The sequence below is a fragment of the Schistocerca americana genome, chromosome 4, assembly GCF_021461395.2.
Source record: "Schistocerca americana isolate TAMUIC-IGC-003095 chromosome 4, iqSchAmer2.1, whole genome shotgun sequence".
Taxonomy (NCBI): Eukaryota; Metazoa; Arthropoda; class Insecta; order Orthoptera; family Acrididae; genus Schistocerca; species Schistocerca americana.
The window spans coordinates 131,504,854-131,510,853 of NC_060122.1; positions in this window are offsets into that span (position 1 = coordinate 131,504,854).

A 6,000-nucleotide genomic window follows, 5' to 3' on the forward strand; every position below is an offset into this window, starting at 1 on the left:
ATATGCAGAAGGTCGTAGTATCGCGTATACGAGGTATAAAGGGCAGGACATTGCCGGAGCTGTCTTATTTACTCAGGTTATTAACGTGAAAAGGTTTCTGAAGTTATTATGGACCACGACAGCCATTAAACAAATTTTGAACGCGGCATTATAGTTGTAGATAGATGTGTGGGACATTCCTTTTCGTAAATCGTTACGGAATTCAAAATTCCGAGATCCACATTGTCAAGAGTGTGCTGAGAATACCAGACTTCAGGCATCACCTCTCATCACGAACAACGCAGTGGCCGAGAGAAGTGGCGTTTGCGGGGTTGGTAGTGCTGACAAACAAGCAGCACTGCGTGAAATAACCTCACAAATCATTTCTAACGTATGACGTACGGATTCGGTAGGACAGCGCGCCGAAATTTGGAGTTAATGGACTACAGTTACCGATGACCGACGTTATTGTCTTAAGTAACAGCACGAAATCACATGCAGTGCCTCTCCTGGGATCTTGACCATATAGGTTGGACCCTAGACGACTGGACAGCTGTGTCCTGGTCAGATGGGTCCTGATTTCAGTCGTTAAGAGCAGATGATAGGGTTCCAATGTGGCGCAGACTCCATAAAGCCATGGACATAAGTTGTCAACAAGGTACTATGTAAGCCGGTGGTAGCTCCATAATGGAGTGGGCTGTGTTCACATGAACTAGGCTGAGTCCTCTGGTCTAACTGAACCGGTCATTGTCAGGAAATGGTTATGTTGGGCTACCTGGAAACCATTTTCAGCTATTCATCGACTTCATGTCCCCAAAAAACGATGCAATTTTCGTGGATGACAGCATGCCACGTCACTGGGTTACAACTGTTCGCGACTGGTTTGAAGAACGTTCTGTATAATGCAAGCGAATGATTTGGCCACTCAGATCGCCCGACATGAATCCCCGTGAACATTTCGGTCAAAATGGTTCATATGCCTCTGAGCACTATGGGACTTAATTTCTGAGGTCATCAGTCCCCTAGAATTTGCAACTACTTAAACCTAACTAACCGAAGGACATCACACACATACATGCCCGAGGCAGGATGCGAACCTACGACCGTAGCGGTCGCGCGGTTCCAGACTGAAGCGTCTAGAACCGCTTGGCCACCCTGGCCGGCCCGCGAACATTTACAAGACGTTTTGCGAGAGATTACTGCGTACATAAAATCCTGCACACGCAACATTTTCGCAATAGTCGACGGTTATAGATGCACCATGGCTCAAAATTTCTGCCATGATTTGTTGAGTCCATGCCACGTTGAGTTACTGCACTACACAGGGCAAAAGGGTGTCCGAAATGAAGTATCCATGACTTTCGTCACCTCAGTTTACAACCCACATGTCGTCACACTTGCAGCTACTGGCCCAAGGCTATTAGCGCAACAATGATCTGTCGAGTCCACTGGCGAGATGGGCACTGAGGGTTCAGGCGTATAAGGTCCCAGTGGTTCACAATAACTGACGCTAGCGTATGGCTGCCGAATGGCTTTCAAGGTCTCCATTGGCAGAACAGAGTAGTGTAGATAACATCTTAGTGATCGTTATGTATGAGACTACTGTTCAAGAGATGGAAAATCCAACACATATCAAACAGTAGAAGCATGGAAGACAGAGGAACCGACCAAACGGGACTTCCAATTAACTGATGGAGATCTATGATCCAATAGGGTAGAAATGGTTGCTCGTTATCCTAGTTCATCTACAACCAGCTATCCTCAGGTATTTCTACGACGCACCAACCTCTACTCGCCTGGAATTCGTGAAGACTCCAGACAGAATTAGATGGCGATACCAGGTTTCCACTAATCTGTTAGATACCATGCGAACCACTGTAAGGAATTCTAAAGACGGAATCACATACCACTAATACCTCCGGGCACTTGGTAACAATCTCGCCTGTTTCATTTCCATTCAAACGAATCTGAATCTTTTTCCCTGGGAGGATCCCGAAAACGACTAACAGCAGTGGATGAATATTAGACTGCACCATTACTTCACCCGCTTTATTGCTGAAGTTCTAATAATTGTGAGATTCGTTGTAGAAGATATTTTGAACCAATTAGCACCCTGTATGATGATCTCTGATCGTAGAAAAGTTTTGCATTCGAGACTAGGATTATGGTAATTTCATGTTTTGATGTCGCCCGCAGAACGACAAGTTTCTAGAAACCACAGAACGCTTCAGTAAGACAATAACATATAAGCTCATGACGTACGTTGATGCTGTGCAGAGAGTCTGAGGTGTAGTAGTACCTTCATGACATTCGCATACAACACACTGAAGCAAAACAATACAGGATTGATACTATTTCTGCTCCACTGTTGTGAGGGCGAAACGACAATGGGCATACAGTTTATAATTCAGCTGGACGACACTCAGTATGACTACGTGAACCAGTTCATCACCAGGTCCGACGAAGCGAAGCAGATGGGTCCGTGGGGACACAGGACGCCCGGTATTCGGATGAATTGTGCAATAATGCGAAGCAGCTGGCAGTGAGAAACAGGCTGGGAATCCTTGCTATGGATATTTAAGGCTGTCCACAAAGTGCGACTATTGGAAAAGTTGCTAAAGCACTACTTATGCCCGTGACGGAGGCTTCATCACTTGTTCGATGTAACATACGAAGTGGAGGATTACGACCACCTAGCAGATAAAGTCGCTGACACTCAGATTCTTGGGGTTCTTGCATGTATTTTCCTACACCTCACTAGATCAACGCAAGTCATGACAAATGTGAAACCGTGTACTTGATATATTTAGATGATTTTGCGAGTTAGTTACCAGATTATTTTGTTCCGGTACCCACGGATTTTGAGAGCCCAGTTTTTATCAATTTTGTTAACTATACGCATTTTATATTCCGACTTCCACTAATCTGCATTTGGTGTGAGACTTAACTATTGCATTTGTTAATCATGTGTTGTGCCCACTGTGGAATTTTTTATAATAAACTATGTCCCAGTCTAAGGCGCTGCAGTCATAGACTTTGTGGCTGGTCCCAGCTGAGATTCGAGTCCTCTCTCGGGCGTGGGTGTGTGTGTTTGTCCTTAAGATAATTTAGGTTAAATAGTGTGTAAGCTTAGGGACTGATGACCTTAGCAGTTAAGTCCCATAAGATTTCACACACAATTTAACATTTGAAACTATGTTCAAAGCACACCTATTTATTTCGCCCGGCCGGGTGGCCGTGCAGTCAAACGCACGGCTTTCCGGGCGGGAAGGAGCGTCTGGTCCCCGGCACGAATCTGCCCGGCGGATTTGTGTCGAGGTGCGGTGAACCGGCCAGTCTGTGGATGGTTTTTAGACGGTTTTCCATCTGCCTCGGCGAATGCGGGCTGGTTCCCCTTATTCCGCCACAGTTACATTACGTCGGCCATTGCTGCGCAAACAAGTTCTCCACATACGCGTACACCACCATTACTCTACCACGCAAACATAGGGGTTACAACAGTCTGATGTGAGACGTTCCCTGGGGGGTCTACCGGTGGCCGAACCGCACAATAACCCGGGGTTCGGCGTGGGGCGACGGTGGGGTGGACTGCGGTAGTCATCGTGGGGTTGTGGACCACTGCGGCTGCGGCGGGGACAGAGCCTTTCTGTCCTTTCTAGGTCCCCGGTTAACATAAAATACACCTATTTTCAATTTCAGTATGTAGACGAACCCCTTTATTCCATTCATTGCCACTGATTTCAACAAGGACCTACTAACGACTTTCTTGTCAGGACCATTACTTTTCACATTGTTTGCGTTGTTCACAGTTTATCACAGCAGATCTGGTTCGGAGGGAGCTGACCTGCATATCGAGGGAGTGTCCCCTGTACGGATCAGGGGCCTTAGCCCCTGTTCATAAACACTTGAATTTGTGCAGTTATGTTGGTGTTTTATTATCCTACTATGGTGATTAGGAAGCATACAGTGCAAAATAGTTTCGATAGTATCTGATGAAATTAGTCAATGAGGGCAAAATTAAATTATCTGAGACTAACATCAGAAATTGTCTGCTTTTCGTGTAGCCGTATTATTAAATTATTTCAGAATATAATCTCTCTTATCATTTGTGTCTTCAGACCAAGAGATCGATAGGCTGAGAGCCCCTTATAACATTCTATGGCGTTACTACACACGTAAATCCATCCAACAGGGCTACCTCTTTCCCTGGATCTTAAGCAGACCGTGATCCTGTATATTAAGCAATCATACTGTAATTCGTCATTTGAAAGTCTGAATACTAAGAAGAAGCAAAGTCGTTCGAATAGGAATCGAACCAAACACATTGCAACTGTAACGTAAAGGTTGTGATCATGCAAAATAAACACCGGCACCAGCTTAGTTAGGAAAAGCTAATTTCCTGCAAATGAATAGCAAACAAAGGAAACTAAATGTTAAATTTAATTCGCTTTCATTTTGAAATATGTTTAGTAACTGGACACGAAACACTGTAGCGCGCACTAAGAAAGAAACCACCCATGAGGACAACGGTTCAGACCCACGTCCAGCCATCCTGATTTAGGTTATCCATGATTTCCCTACATCAATTCTGGCTAATGCTGGGATGGTTGCTTTGAAAGAGCATGGCCAACTTCCTTCCCCATCCTTTCCTGAACCGTTGTGACCGATGACCTTGCTGATTGGCCCCTCCACCCAACCAACCAAACTATCCATTGAAACAGTACCAGCGATGGCGAGGCATGACAGAATCGCTGACCAGAGAGTTATTTATCGTTGCTAGTCTGCTCTTGACCGCGCGAGTGTTCAGTTGGGAGTTGGACTCAGTCGGCAGTTGCGAGTAGTCTGTTGCGATTTGCTCTCAGTCGGGAGTACCAGTAGCGAGTGGACGGTTGTACTAAGCGGGCGTCGACATGGGTCTCTGGTCACAGTTCTGGACGAGGTATATTGTTATCGAAGGTAATGAAGCAGCATTGCGCTCAGCTAATAACATATGTTAATTGTAATTAATTTGTTCAAGAATTGCCCCAATAACAATTTTCTTTTAAAGTAACTGTTTTAAACAAAAGATTCATTTCAAGTTAAATAATATTTCCTATGCATTCCCTCCAAGAATCAAAATTAAACATGGGCCAGCATTGCACGAAGCTGTGCCATAAAATAAGAGCAGATATAGATGCAGTTTACTGAGGTAAGAATTTTGGTTTTTGTGTTCAGGTTTAATTATTGCACAGGGCTGAAAATCAGCGCAGCTGCCCTTATAAAATTTATCAGGTTCATCATGACATTAATTTTGTGGGGACTTAATATTTTTGCACATTTTTATTATCATTGAGTTTTATTACTGTGGGGAGTTTACATTTGGGCCATTATTATTCTTTAATTTTGCAAGAAGGTTACGCTGGCTCATTTTTAATTATGCAGTTTTGTGGGAGGTTACAATTTCACTAATATTGACCTTTTAAAATTTTTGCGGGGCGGTTACACCATGAACTATCCAATACTAAAGACCGTGGAAAATTACACTACACAGACAAACAAGGAGAATCGACACACGCAATGGGACTCTATTGCTGACCCAGAAGAAAACGCAAGAACTGTGTTCAATAAATTATATTAACACACAGAGGTACAAAAGCTGAACTACCAAACCACACAGGTGAGGCTAAATAATTCGCTCCAGATTAGGGACTTGAAATATGTTACAAAATCAGTGACAGAACAGAAATCCTTTTCCATGTCAGAGTGATGTAAAATTTCAGAATTCTCCAGTACATATTTGATTGTCTCAACGTCCACCTGACAGTTCTTTGTCAAAACCAGGGTACATTTTTCGTTAATGAGCTTAATAATGCTCTACTGGCTAGAAGCTTATCAGGCATAAAACGTCGAAAAATGAATATAATCCTAGCAATGCCTTAAGCTGTTTCCTAGTTCTTGGAGTTGAAAAATTCGTTATTGCACTTATCTGGACCCTGTGTTACATCTGTAGAAGAATGGCCAATGAATTTGACGTGGTCTCTT